Raw genomic sequence first — 15,969 nt, 5'->3', positions numbered from 1 at the left:
TTTTCTGGAGACTGTCTTAGGGCCAATTTTAATTCGCACCCAGGTGTTCTTGTGCAGAGAGATAAGAGCTCCTAGCAGGTTCTGTGGAATCCCCCATTTATCCAGTTTCCTCCATAGAGTGTCGCGAGACACTTTGTCGAAGGCTGCACTGTAGTCGATGAAGCAGCAATATAGAGGAAGGTGGTTTTTTTGTGCCGACTGATGACTCAAAAAAGCAAGTGTTGTAATATTATCTATGGTGGAGGCTGAGGAGCGAAATCCTGTTTGAAAATAAGGTAGACTGTTATTTTCTGCTACCCAATCTTCTAAGAGCTTAAGAAGACACCGGGCGTATGCCTTCGCCTCAAGATCTAGTAGGGCGATAAGGCGGTAGTTTGCTGGGAGCATGGGGTTTCCCTTCTTGAAGATGGGGCATAAGATCGAGCCAAGCGAGAGTCTGGTAGCTGGCGGGTCACAAACACATTGTTAAATAGTGAGGCAAGAAGTTCGGCCCACTCCTCCAGTGCACATTTAAATACCCCTGCCGGAAGGCCGTTGGGCCCAGGAGCCCCGTCGTTTTTCATTACCTTCAGAAATTTGGAGACTTCGGCTACAGAGGTCAGCTCATGGCGTACGGTCTTCGTTAGATCGACATTGTCTCTTAAATCAGTCACCACGGGGTCCGGCTTGACACTGCCGTATAATTGGGTTATGTGCTGGGCCCAGACTTCTTCACGAACTGCGTTCCCTCTGTTGTTGTTCGACGAGCGGAGCTTGTTCATATAGTTCCAGAACTGGGATAAATTCTTGCCTTTTAATAGGGCGAATATTTTTATCCACTCTTTTTGTTCTTTTAATCTCTTTGCGGCCCATACTGATTTCCTGAAGGACTTACGCAGTAATGCCATGTTGTGGGCCGAGAGCGCCGTGCCATTCTGTTTATGCGAACGCACAGCCCTCCTTAGGGCTTTTCTTTTGGTGATTAACTCTGGGTCATAGATCCACTTCGGGCGTAGCTCGTAAGATTTTTGTTGGGGCTCGGGTCCCATTAAAAGATTTTGCAGTTTTCTGATTGCGCTGTCCCACCGATAATGTAAGTCTGTTGGGGAACTGAGCATTAAATTAGGAGTCTCTCCTGAAAGCCAAGTGCTCACCTTGTCAGAGCCTGTTGAATCCCATTTGATTTTCCTGACTAGGGTATGGAGTTCAGCCAGCGTCGAGTGCCCCACAACTGTTATTTTCGCAGCAGCTGGCACTAACAATTCCATTGTTACTGTTAAAGGGTTATGGTCACTCTCGTGACGGAGGGGAATTTCCATCTTGGTTAGCTTATTTCCTAGAAACAGTGAAAGGAAAATATAGTCAATTGTGGAGATGTTTTTAAAGGTTGGTGGAAAATGAGTCCCGGGATTCTGTTCTAATCTAATTTGTTTTGCGGAGCAAAGATTGTGATTGGTTAAGAATGTAATCATGGCTTCTTGTTCTTTGCTTCTGAGGGCCGGACCCACATTGGTAACCAGACCTTTGATGTTAAAATCCCCAATTAGCAGAACTTCTGCTGATGCAAATTCCAATAACAGGTCTGCCAGCTGCTTAATCAATCGGTCTATAGCGGTTGTTTTTGTGGTTTTCATTGGGTTATGATAGCAGTTGATTAGAAGCATAGGTTGAGCCCTGCCTGAAGGTAATAGGCCATTAATTAATACTGTCTGGCATGTCATTGAGTTCCGAAGAATAGGGGTCACCGTTATCTTGCATCTATATTTGATGTAAATAGAGGGGCCCCCTGAGGGTCTTCCGTGTGATTTGGCCTGAGCTGCTGTTTGAAAAAGTTCATAATAGCCGAGAAGTGGTGTTGGAGCTAGGGACCACGTCTCCTGTAAGCAGATGATATCGCTTTTATTCAGGTACTCCACGGCTGATTTAGAAGCAAATGTTGACTTTAGCCCAGCCACATTCCAGGACGTGATAGTGAGATTATGATTCGACCAGTTGGCTTCCCCGTTAGGAGGAACACTGCCGGGCAGAAGTGCTTGAAGGCTCTGGATGGGGGGGCCCGTGGTATGCGTCGGCAGCACGGACAGAGCGACTCGTTTTGCAGCTCACCAGGCGATGATTGCAGTTACATGAGATGTTTATAAAGTTGTCTGCTTTCGTAGCTTCTGGGAGCCACGCGTGGGTTGCATCCCGGGACCCTTTCAGTACGCTAATATGCTTCCTTACTGGGTGCGATGGAAGGAGAACGTGAGGATATTTTTGTTGAGTTGGTACCCATATTTCAATTCCCCAGTTTTCAAATGTGCCTGCTTCACCTAGGATTGCATCCCTTGTGGACTCCTGGGACCACGTTGTCATGGTTGCCTCTGAGCCCCCTTTACCTTGTATTGTAAAGAACTTGACCAAGGTAAGATCTGAGGAATTGATCCCGGACAATGCTGGAATGTTCTTGAATAGCCGAAGCAGATTATTTCTGTTGAGGATGTCATGTGGGCCCTTATGGGCATATTGAGGAAGGAAGACAAGCTCAGCCTCCTTTTCCGGGCTTTCATGGTTCAGACTCCTGGCTGGTTTACTTGAGGATACATGCCCCGCCAGTTGTTGCGGATGTGCTCCTGATAAATGGTTAGTCACCTCCTGGAGATTTTGTGCTCCCGGGACATGATTAAGTTGGGGCTGGTGAAGCCTCTGCTTTTGTATAGCCCAGTCCCAGCAGATGTTAGTCTTTGGCTCAGGTAGATGACACGTGGAGCAGCCCATCGCTACTTCCTCAGGTACGGCTTGAGGATGTCCTGTCCAAACATTTACCAGGGCCTGGCCATTAGTTTGGCTGCTCCGAGCTTCTTGCATAGCTGCCTTGGGCTGTGCAGTTGTGTTCACGCTCCCAAGGCCTGAGTCATAAAAAGGTGTACCGTTGATTTTGTTTGGCAGGGATCCGAACGTTGCCAATGTATCTTGAAGTTCAGTCACTTCAAGAGCCGGAGGTATACCCACAGGAAGATCCTGTCTCGGTGGTCCTGTTTTTTCTAAGGTATCCTTGATGCAAACCTGGATCATACTTGTCCCGGTGGTTTTCGTCTTGGGTTTAGAAGCCAGATTGAAAATTGGAAAATAAGGAAGGCCTTTAGATTTAATATCTGAGGTGCTAGGAGCTGCTGGCCCGTCAAAACCCACTCTTCTTTTTGCTAAACGTTGTTTCTTAGTTTGTTTTTTCAATTTCTTTCTCTCCCTCCTCGACAAGGGAGGTTTCGTTGGGAGGTTCGATGAAGTGTGAGCCGTGTTTTCCTGGATTGTATTAGTGATGTTGGGCCGCTTCATTGCTGGTTTCGTCGGTGCAGGGCAGCTCAGGTCAAGGCGTTCCGGGTCCGCTTGAAGGTTGCCTGAGCTGGACCCCCGAGACAGACAGACCAAACTGTTGGGGTCAGATTTGAGAGACGGAGAGGTAGACTTTCTCCCAAATGAAGAGCCAGCTAATGTTTCAGCGTCTAAGGACTCCTCGAGAGAGGGAGAGGTTTGGAGCTCTTGGGGGAGATTCACTAATCCGTTTCCGTTGGTGTTATTCTTCATGCTGTCCAATAATGCTCCCAAGATTTCTGGGAGGACGGAAAGTTTATTTATTATTGGAGAGCAGGGACAGATGTTCGTTTTATCCTGTAGCCCTGCAGACCTTTCAAGAGAGCTTAATCTGGAGCCCAGGTCGGACAATGTTGAGGCCAAGGTTTGAATTAGGTCAACCTGCAGTTCCATTTTCTGAGATTGCCAAAGCAAAGCTGTAGCAATTGCATCTTGCTTTACGTGGAGTGATGTCAGTGAGACCGAAATAGAGTTTATAGATCCCTGGGAGACAAACTCAGGTAGTTCTTGGTCATCTTGCATAATACTGGAGGAGTTGGGATGAGAGCTAAGGCCCGGTGTATGAGCAAGAGAGTCTTCAATTCGGGCTTCGAAAGAGGCCAGAAATCGCTTAGATGACAGGGGGCTTTCAAACTTTAGGCTATTTTTTAGTGATTGAAAGACCTTCTGAGTGATTTGGAGGGGATCCGGACTTGGGGTGCTTTGTGGTGTAGACATAGAGGTCCCATCTACCTCATTACGGTTGTTTTCATATTCTGGAGGGGTAGATGGCACTTCGCCGTGAACTTGTGCTTGGATTTGTAGCTTGGGCGCAGAATTTATTATGGTGGCGTTTGCCGTAAGAATTGTAGAGTTTGAGTCCAAGTCTAAGGCTGTTAGGTTCCCCAAACCCAAACCCATAGGAGATACACTTGGAGAAGCTGTGGTGGTAGTCTGTGACATTATTTCAACATCCCGGGAGAGCGGACTTAACTGGAGGTGCTCAGATGAGACCAGAGCATTAGGCGATGATAAGTGAGAATATTCCGGAAGTAAACTTTCGAGGTGAGCAGGGCAAGAATCAGAGTATTTATCATGGCTCAAGGTGGCCGCGTTTGTTTCGGTATCCTGCTGGGATGTTGCAGTGGAGGAAGGGCCTGTCTGAGATCTGTTTTGAGGAGCAGTGTCAAAAAAGTCGCTAATCCGAGGTTGCGACAATGAGCCACCAGATTGAGGGGATTTGACCTGGTGCGCGGGCAACTGCTGTTGATTGGCCTCCGGGGAGACAACACGTAAGACTGTGCCCTTTCTCTTGGGCAGTTTCCTAAGCGGCTTAGAAGACTCCATTGCGATTCCGCGAGTGTTGCAGCTCCTTGGTGCCCTCCTGGTGCCCTCCAGAAACTGTGGCGGCACGAGAGTGATGAAACCAGAGCTGCAGGTACCACGAGCCACTGCAAGCCACCAGGTGACAGGCCAGCAACAGCCCAGGAGAAGCACGTTATAGTTACCAGCAACGGAGCAAACAAACCCCCCAATATCCACACTGCTCCGAACCACCGGACCTGCGGCCGATCCTGTCCAGGACTTGAATGGGCAAGGATACGACTGAGCACACACTCTCCCTAGAGACCCGCGGCCCCCAGTCCACAGTTAAGTCGCTTAGTCTGGCGTGCAGCTCTCTGCAGCCCTCTGCTGCTCTACAGTGTTTGTGGCCACTACAATCAGTTAGACAGTCAATCCATTACTAACATTTGTGTAGAAGACACCGTTTCTATGATTATTAGACCAGAGCGAAGATTTGTTATGCACTGCAACTTACTGCGCTAAGAGCAGTCCTGCACCGGGTCGCTTCCGTGCTCCCCCGCCTACGCCAAACCGAGCTGCAGGCGATAGGTCCGCCCGGGGCTGCAGCCGGGCAATGGCAGTCCTCTGTACAGTGATCTCGGACCTCCACGGTTCTTTCGCAACTCTCCGGGGGTCACAGGGCTCACAGGTTCACCGGTTGTCCGTCCGCCGACGTTCGCCGCACACCCCGGTCTCCTTGCTGCTTCCTCCTCCTCCAGGTCGGGGGCGGAGGGGGGGGTTCGGCACTTAGCGCGGCGTGGCTGCAGTGCGGTGCGGCGAAAGCTGCTGCTGCTCTCTGCTTGGTGATATGGCGGACTGGCGGACTGGCTCTCTCGGTTTACTGCTCTCTGCTACCCTCTGCTGGAACCTACTTGGTGTTAAATTAGTAATTAATACCTCTACACCATCACACACTTTCCTTACTGTGGCACCTACCTAGAGTTAGATTAGTAATTATTAACACTACACCAACCCACAATTACAATACTATTGCACCTACTTGGAGTTAGATTATATTTTTCCTAATGAAGCTGTTATTTTTAGTTAAAATACAAAATATTACGCCCTACACCATGTATGTTATCTTTATTAATGACTACATTTATTAAAACTCAATAATGTGATCAATCAAATATTTACCTTATTTTTACGTTGTCGATTAAATTTTCAAAGTACAGAAAAGTTGATATTTTTTTCAAAACATTTTTCTCTGTGAAAATTAAATAAAATAAATATGGTTTTAAACATGTATTTTCTTTCATTATTATTTACAAAACTGTTTTTTTTTACAAATTAAAAAGTACCTTCAATTTAATCTTGATGTAGAGTGTTGCTTTTTTGGCAAAACCCAAATGTTTTTGCTGTGGGCGTTTTCGTAGTTGATTATAGTACCTCGACTATTAATAAAAATGTAACATTTGGTGATGTTATTAAATAATATATGTATATATTTTATTGTAAATGTAAATAATTAATACACATTTTTAATTACAATTTAATATGCTTTTTATATGGATGCTTTTTTATTTAGGAATATATGTATTCATAAATATAATAAAATATGGGAGCTATATTATTATATTTAAATTAGAAAAATAAACTTATTAGTGATAACCTTTTAATCGTTAGTCGAAAACATTGTAGATATTAATTATTAACTTACTTCTTATATGTGATATAATGCCTCTAATATATAATCGCGGATTATTTTTGCTATCAGGTCAGAGGGTCAGCTGTTGGCGTCTGGTCTCTCTGGGAGTTGAGAATCAACTGTTTTGAAAATGGTGTCTGGCTTGTATTTATATGTTTTTCACTGTGTCATTGTTTTTTTAAAGAAACACAGCTTTGGCATTCTTTTTTAAGAAACGTTTTATTTTTGAGGAAAATTAAAATTTAACATGTAGTTAAAAATGTAATTGTTTTCGCATTTTCGTTCCGTTTTGGCATCCATTTTGGAAGTAGTGTTGTGGTATTAATTTAATGGAAAGAGTTGTAGGACTTATTTTGGAAGAATACATTTTAAAATGGCGAGTACGTGTTTGTTTCATGTTTTTGTTTACGAATATTTTTTTTGTAATAATACTAATATTTAACGATTTTATTTTAGTGTTATTTTCGTAAATTTTATAAAATTGTAAACAGTGACGAATATATGAGTATTAAATGTTAATACTCGGGTATTAATTTTAATACGCGAGTATTAATTTTAATAAAAATTTTGAATTTATTTAAAATAACGTTCAGTTTTTCGCTACATTTTAAAACACTTCCCCACCCAAAACCCCTAGTTTCCCTGCATCTCGTCCCAGGTTTTATTTTACAAAAAAATATATATATATTTTATGTATTTTGGCGTTGTAACGGTGTGCGTTGTAAATGAATTCGTTGTAATAGCATATTACTATGAATAACACTATCTCGCGTTGTAAGAGTATTCGTTGTAAAAACATGCGTTGTAATAGTATTTGCGTTGTCAAAAATGCATTGTAAAAGCATGCGTTGTAATAGTATGCGTTGTAACGTCATACATCCATCCTGCTCACCCTAATAAAATAGACCAGCTAGAGCTGAGTGACTCCTTAACTCTGAAAGAAAATACCTCGCTTTGCCCACTCTTGCTGTCATTTTCTTCTCTTTTCTCTGATCTACAGAGTAGGACTACGTTGACAGAACACACTACCATCATTCCTCCAGGGACGGGAAACAACCTTTACAATGCAACTTTTACAACGCACAACCATTACAACAAAACTTTTACAAAGCAACATCCATTACAACGCATGCAAATACAACGCAACCATTACAACGCAAAACACTACAACGCACACCACTACAACGCATGTCATTACAACGCAGTCATTACAACGTATACCATTACAACGCATAACATTACCATCCAACACTTACCCTACTGTTGCACCCCCTGGAGTTAGAATAATAATTTTTACCCCTACACTATCCAATACTTACCAAACATGCAATGTAATGTTATGCATTGTAATAAAATGCGTTGTAAGTTTAGTTTTTATAATTTCGTTGTAATGGCATGCGTTGTAATGGATGTTGTGTTGTAAAAAATGCCTTGCAAAGGTATGGGTTGTAAAAGTGTGCGTTGTAACGTCATACATCCTCCAGGGACAGTGGTAAAACATTGTCCATATAGAATACTGTGGCATACAGAGCATGTGTCACATTAAACCATACCCACACATAAAACCCTTTATCTAGCAAGGACACTGACAAAGCAGACAACATGAGTAACTGTCATTATTCACATATTACACAGATAGGCAGCAAAAGTAGACAAGAGCAAGACCAGTGGCCAGTACAAAGTGCAAAGTAGATACATCAGAACCTGCACATGGAATGGGCAAACTCAGTAATAAACAACAGGGCCAGTGGCCTTTACACAGTGCAAAGTAGGTACATGTGTGCATGAGAACCTGCACAGGTAATGGGCATAAAAAATTATCAACAGCAAGGCCAGTGGCCAGTCCAAAGTGCAGAGTAGGTACATGAGATCCTGCACAGGGAATCAACAAACACAGTAATAAACAGCAAGGCCAGTGGCCAGTCCAAAGTGCAGAGTAGGTACATGAGATCCTGCACAGGGAATCAACAAACACAGTAATAAACAGCAAGGCCAACGGCCAGTACACAGTGCAAAGTAGGTACATGTGTCCATGAAAACTGCACAGGGAATGGGCATCAAAAATGATGAACAGCAAGGCCAGTGAACAGTCCAAGGTGCAGAGTAGGTACATGATATCCTGCACAGGCAAGGGGCATCAAAAATGATGAATAGCAAGGCCAGTGGGCAGGCCAAAGGTCAGAGTATGTACATGAGAACCTGCACAGGGTATGGGCAAACACAGTAATAAACAGCAAGGCCAGTGGTCAGTCCAAAATGTTGAGTAGGTACATGAGAACCTGCTCAGGGAATGGGCAAACATAGTAATAAACAGCAAGGCCAGTGGCCAGTCCAAAGTGCAGAGTAGGTACATGAGATCCTGCACAGGGAATGGGCAAACACAGTAATGAACAGCAAGGTCAGTCCAAAGTGCAGAGGAGGTGCATGAGAACCTGCACAGGGAATGGGTGAGACTGTACACTGCCATGGTCAGCAACAAAGGTTGGGGGATAACAATGGGCAGTCCTGGCACCGCTGTGGGAGAGACTGGGGGGTGAGTGGGACTTTGGCTCAGACTTGGATGTCAGTCAGACTGGGATGTGGCTGAGTGTCGGGCCGGTTGGAGGACTGGACCTGAGAGAGAGAGGACCAGCTGAGGTAGAGGCATGAGTGTCTTTGGGAGCCGGATGGCTTGCTGGACTGGATGGTGTGGTGGCATGTGGAGGTGGAGTTATACTGCCCTGAGACACAGTGTGCAAGGGAGAATGTGGAGGGGTGCCTTTCCACTTCTTGGGGACTCAATAGGCGCAAACTGTTTTGGGAGGAATGGTAGGTGTGGCGGGTATAACAGGCACACTCTCCACCAAAGCTGCATCAGGTGCAGCCGGTTTGCCTCCCTCTGGGGACCTGCTGGATCCGGAGGTACGCTTTGCCTGGCCTTGCCTTTTCCTCTCCACCACCTGATTTCCAGGTGAACCCCCTACACTGACCTCCTTTCCCTGCTTTACAGGGGTCTGGATGGGAGTAGAGATTGTTGGTGAATCTGCCTTAGCTGGCTTTTTCTGTGGACCCTTAGCAGGCACCAGCTTCACAGCAGGAATGGGAACTGACTGTTTTTCTTTATGAGACGCTTTTAGGACAGGAGAGTCCTTGGTTGGGGATGCCTCTGAGGCATGTGAGCCTGATTCCAGCTTCTTGGCTTTATGCTCCTGAGTGTCACCTGAAGGGCTTTTGTCTTTGCGCTGTGGGGTGGCTTTGGATTTTTGGGGGGATGGTGTTGGTGCTCTGGTCCGCTTGGGCTGCTGCGGTTGTGTCCTGTGTGTGCTGTATCTTGAGCCTAACGGTGTGGTCACTCTCGTCAGATGTAGCCACTGGCAGGGGGGTGGCCAAACTGTGGAGGACAAAGACTGGACAGTCCAGTGTAGTCCACCCACGTCTGAATGAATGCCCCCATGAAGGCATGGTCTATGAAGGCATTCAGGAGAGTTGTCTGACCCACACACAGCTGGCGCAAACGGTCCACAGCCTCAACACTGATGGCAGCAGAGAAGACAGGGGCAGCTGAGCCTGGGGTGAAGGACACTCTTCCCTTCTTAGTGGTGCGAGCACATGCAGCACTAGTGGAAGTAGTTGGGAGGGTGGGTACTGGACGGTGTGTGGTGGAAGAGGAGGCAGAGTTCCCGGTCCCTGTGCTCACCTACCTTGATGTTTCACTGCTGGTGTCAGATGACATTGAGGTTGGTGTCTCAGTCTGTGATTCCTCAAGCGGACACCTCTCCCCCTCCGAGGCACTAGTCACATCAGTGTAAGTGTGCTCGTGTGTAGTAGTCATGCTTGATGCCTCACCACTGGTGTCTGTCCCTGTCCTTCAGTGCCCACGGTAGATGCTGCAAGAGACAGATACATAGGGTCATTTCAGTGGCATTCACACAATCATCATATGCAAGCAAAGCACTAAACAAGATGATGATATCCCCATGTTGCACACCACCCTGTGCAGTAACATTGTGCAACCTCAATTCAAAACTCTAATTTTGCATATTATCATGCAAACTTGGCATAAGTGACCCATATGATGACCACACAGCCAAATAGCCTGTCTGTGGCTCCATGTAACCAGAAATGCAGATCCCGCTGAGCATACCTAGGGCCCAGAGGGGGAAAAGATGTACCTCCCAACATGTTGCCACAGTCACATCTGGAGGCAGCAGAAGAGGACAACACAGATACAGACTCCAAAATATCAGTCCAAATGGGTATTGTATACAGTGCATGATTACTTGCATTCTCACTCATTTGTACATATCACTAGTTTCAGTTTATTGATATCTTTCTCTGCAACATAGTGAGTACTGAAGGGATCAGTTATAGTCCTGATGAAGTAGCCCCAGAGCTTTGAAATATGTTGACTTGATCAGGAGTATCTGCACATTACACGCAGGGCATCTCTGGCCCACTGCTTTTAACAGGACCAGCTCCAGAGAAAATTAAAGTTTCTTAGTCCACAGGGGCCAGGTTCTTTTTAATGTCACTGTTCCCATTCACCCATGACCCTTCCTCTCACAACTCCTACACTACACATAGTACTGAAGATCAGTGTTCACGTGTAGTCGCAGGTCGTAGCACGCCCCGCCCGCAGCAGAACCGGAAGACCCCCATGATGAAGCATGACACTAAGGGCCCTTTTGGTGTGTGAGGTGTATTTAAGCAAACAATGTGTGCTTCCAACAAATGTAGGAGACACACCTTTGTCAATGAGGGAATTTCCATTGAAAGAAACCCATCTACAGGTGGATCCTTCTGTTTTGTATAGATTTCCAGGGGAGGACATATCCACCTCCAGTGCCTGTTAAGGACACTACCTCTTCACTCCCTCTATTGTTTTTTGTACACAGTCACACCCCTTTCCCCTGGAGTCAGCATGCCTGGCAGTGTTTTGCACAACCCCACACTCTCAGGCAGCAGATCAGCTACATGTGTGCACTCCCTGCACTCTCACTTCCATTCTGAAACACTTACCATGACATGGAGCAACATATAGCCATCTATGAAGTGTGAGCACCTCGTCCACCAGGACCTCCAGCTCCTTGGTGGTGAAGAGATGGGCCCTTATCTTCTCAGTCCTCGACATCACTGGGTCCAAGAGACAGGAGCAGCAGCAGTTGGTGGTGAGGGGTGTCAGGCAGCAGTGTCTGCAAACAGGAGCAGCAGCATATATGTATCACCACCGCAAGTGTGGCTTTGGCATTGACAGTGACACACCGCAAGGGCCAGGTGGTTGCTACAGAGGCCGTGCATCTTTCAATTGCATCCAATGACCGGCCGGCGGTGGCGGACCACACCTACCGCTACTTTCAAAATTGCATTAGGCTACCGCCATTGCGGTTCCCATTGGCTGTAAGGGCTTAAGCATTGGCGGTGATACACCACAGGGGCCAGGCGGACGCTACCGCGATATGGCTGCTATACATTGCTGAGAATGACTGTGATTTGTGTGTCAGAGCATGCCAACCGCCATTTGACAATAAACATATATGTATCACTACCGTGAGTGTGGCTTTGGCATTGGCAGTGACACACCGCAGGGGCCAGGCGATCGCTACTACGATATGGCTGCTATACGCCAACAGCCATTTCCCAGAGTGTACATCACTACCGTGAGTGCAATGGGCATTGGCGGTGACACACTGATGGGGCCAGGCAGTCACTACCTTAATATGGCTGCTATACATTGTTGCCAATGACCGTAATTTGGGTGGCGGAGCACATTGACCATATAAGCTAAATGTCCAGGTAGGAATCATTAACAGTATCCACTTCACAATTATCAGTGTCATATCTATGATCACTTAATTAGGCATAGCAACCGGAGGGTTTCTTGAAAGAACAATAGTAATTAGTATCAAAAATATATTGTATTTATTTTTTGATATTCAATATATGAATAGCTTGTTTTTCAGTAGTAAAGATCTGGCAACACAATACCACCAAAACATATGTAGCAAATCATATGGTAGTACATAAACACCTTCAGCATATAATGTGGAAACAATAAAGGAACCACATGCAAATCAATACATATGCAGTCAAATTCACAAATTATATTTAAAGTGAATTATACAGTGTATTGCATAAAAGGTGTTAGGCGTCGACGTTTCGGTCCTTGCTGGTCAGACAGATCCGTAGGACCATCTTCAGGACATCTTTTTGTCCTGAAGATGGTCCTACGGATCTGTCTGACCAGCAAGGTCAGAAAAACAAGCTATTCATATATTGAATATCAAAAAATAAATACAATATATTTTTGATACTAATTACTATTGTTCTTTCAAGAAACCCTCCGGTAGCTATGCCTAATTAAGTGATCATAGATATGACACTGATAATTGTGAAGTGGATACTGTTAATGATTCCTACCTGGACATTTAGCTTATATGATTGATATTACCCAGTCCCAGTGGGATTATTGGGTGGCTCTGTTCTAGTACTGGAGCACATTGACAGCACCTATGATGAGATCATGCTGTGTCAATGGCAATGGCCAATTCCCAATGGTGCACAGTAGACACCTGATTCATGGCACAAGATAGTGCACAGAATGCCAATGTAACATTTAGCCCACTGCTGACTACACATGCCATGTTGGTGTATATGATTGCAAACATTGGCATGTACTCCCTCACATGTCACTTGTGATTTTGTTGGGCATGTACACCGAACAATGTTGTGATGGAGTCTCAAATGGGTACACATGGCAATGTGTGATAGGGCTGAGCAACTCACAGTGATGAGTGTCTGACTGCACAATGGGCATATTTGACTGTCAACTTTTCTAGGCTCATGCTCATACTTGTTTTTAACGCACAGACTGTGCTCATTGTGTTGTTGATGTGTGCCCTGTTTGAAATACCCAAGACGGGGTGGCAGGTACAGGTAGGAGACAATAGTGTTGCTGTTTCACACATATGCTGTATGAACTACTGTCAGTGCTGCTTATGCAAGATGTGGCCATATACCTTAGGGCATTCACATTGTCAGATATTGTTTTTGAGGTACTCACTGTGTGTACAGTGGACAAGTATACGACTAGTGTAGCTGAAGGTGTCCCAACATGTCATTTGTGCTGTAAGCTGAGGGTTGATGCCTGTCATTGTTGGTGTTGTGTCAGTCAAAACGTAAGATGTTGGAAACATCACATGGTGGATTGCAATGACATGTGTCCCCTTTCATCTCCTATAGGAGGCAACCAAATGTGCATCGTCCCTTCACAGTACTGGTGGACATGGTGAAGGAGGAGGTCATATGGAAATTCCGTCTGGATTGACACACCCTACACGACCTATGTGCTCTGTTGGAACCCCACCTGCGGCCTCACAGAACGTATACGACTGTTTTGACACCAACGTCTAAGGTGATGGCAGCCCTGCATTTCTTTGCTACTGGTTCATTCCAGTACACAGTGTCCGATGCAGGTGCGATGTCGCAACCGATGTTCAGCATGGTACTACGTGATGTCCTGTCTGCTATGATGACCTACAAGGACAGATACATCCATTTCCCCAGGGGGCATGAATTGGCTGCTGTGAAGGGTGATTTCTATGCCCTTGGCTACATCCCTAATGTTGTTGGTGCCATTGACTGCACACATGTTGGTCTGGTTCCACCACAGGCACTTGAGCACATCTACAGGAACAGGAAACAGTTCCATTACATCAATGTGCAAGTGGTGTGCCAGGCAGATATGATCATCTCATATGTCTGTGCAAAAGATCCTGGCTGAGCCCATGACTCCTACATACGGCGTAACAGCATTGTGCCACAGCTGATAGCTAATCTGCTTCCGGAGGGTGCATGGATTGTTGATGAGTACGCAGAATCAGGTAGCATGCTGTGTGTGTGACATAATGTCCTCAGCCACGGCTATATTACAAAGTTGTTCTGTGTGTCTCACACATAGGTGACTCTGCATATCCCAACTGTCCTTGGTTGCTGAGCCCACTGCAGAATACCTGGACCCCAAGTGAAGTCTGCTATAATGATGCCCATGGGAGGACATGTTGTGTGGTGGAGAGTACTTTTGGTCTCCTGAAGTCCCGATTTCGCTGCCTGGACAAGACCGGAGGTGCACTAATGTACTCGCCCAAAAAGTTGTGTCAGATTGTAGTTGCATTCTGCATGCTCCACAACCTGGCCTTACGCAAGGAGATCCCACTGCTCCTGGACGCTGATGAGCAGCCGAGGCCCCCGCCTGCTAACCAACCCATGTCCAGTGACGAGGATAGTGGAGAGGAGGAAGGTGTCGACCTTTGTCAACAGATCATAAACCGCTACTTCACTTGAAGGTGAATGCCAACATACAACTGTGCCATTGTCTGCTGATGTTGTTGTTGGTATAAAAGTCCAGGTGAGCTTTGTGACTGCAGCCTCTAGTTTACTCTGTGCTGACTGCTAATGTTTCAGGGACAGGTTAGTTTTGCACAAATACAAGATGTCTATGTCGGTACTGTTGCTCCTTGTAATGTGTGCAGATTAGATTACCTTGATGACAAGTGTTATGTGTGTTTTCCTAGGTCCCTTCAGCCTCTCCTTGCCTACAAACAATCTGTTCTCCTGGTACTTTGTTAAAATGGTGAACTTTGTACATCCTGTGTAAACATGGAGCAGACACAACTACATAGGTGTGTGTGTCAGGAGTGTTTATTTATTATGGGTACATGTGACTGGAAAGTGAATATTTCAAAAACAGTGATTTTTGAATCAATGAGTTGTCAGTGATGTAAGACAAGACAATCAAGTATGTGATACAAAAGGGCTGAGCTGTTCCTCAGAACAAAAAGGAATGTACTAGTCGTGCAGGTATGTGAGGATGTTGTAGAATCTCAATGGAAACTACAGTTGGGCATCCATAGTGTTGGATGTAATACCCTCACACACCCTTGCTGGTGTCATGCTTCATCATCTAGGCTTGCTCCTCGTTGGGTCGGCGGTGCAATACCCAACGGGCGACACCTCAAAGAGGGGCACTTTGGCGGAGATCTCTTATCCAACTGCCGTTTGTTGAAGTGGGGGTGTGGGGCCAGAATAACGTACATTTGGTCTGTGAGATTAAAATAGGGCTAGGAGTACCAGGATCAGGTTTATTCTGGGGGTCCCCTGCTCTAATTAAAAAAGAAAAACTAACCAGTACTCGTTGGAATATTATGTTTCCTGTCTCGAGTCTAGGTTTAGTATGTGCTCTGGTTGGTCGACATGTTTCTTGCCTGTGTCTAGTGACTGGCGATTCTTCAGGACCCAGAATATCAAGAAAAATAACAAGAAAAATATTTTCTTTTGAATTACTGTTTACGTTGATGATATCTGTTCTAGGATCTATTGTTCTGTGACTATTTAAACAAATAAAGTGAGTGTAGTACAATGTCTATACCTGTGTTGCGCGTCATTTACCTGGATGGGGAGAAAAGAAAGCAATGCAACAGGATTGAAACTCTTGACCAGGGTGACCTTGTACATTCCAAGTGTAACGCTAATCGCATGTGAACTAAAACCAATGTGAAACAACGTAGTGAGTATGCCTGTGTGGTGGTTCAGTCAAGCTCACACTCTATAAAACCACAATTAAAAATCAGTAGCAGCTGTTATTTGAAGGTGGATGTAACTGGACCACTCACCTAATGGTTAGAGAATCT

Source organism: Lissotriton helveticus, chromosome 8 (assembly GCF_964261635.1).
Source record: "Lissotriton helveticus chromosome 8, aLisHel1.1, whole genome shotgun sequence".
NCBI classification, from domain to species: Eukaryota; Metazoa; Chordata; class Amphibia; order Caudata; family Salamandridae; genus Lissotriton; species Lissotriton helveticus.
Note: the sequence above shows the minus strand (reverse complement) of the source record.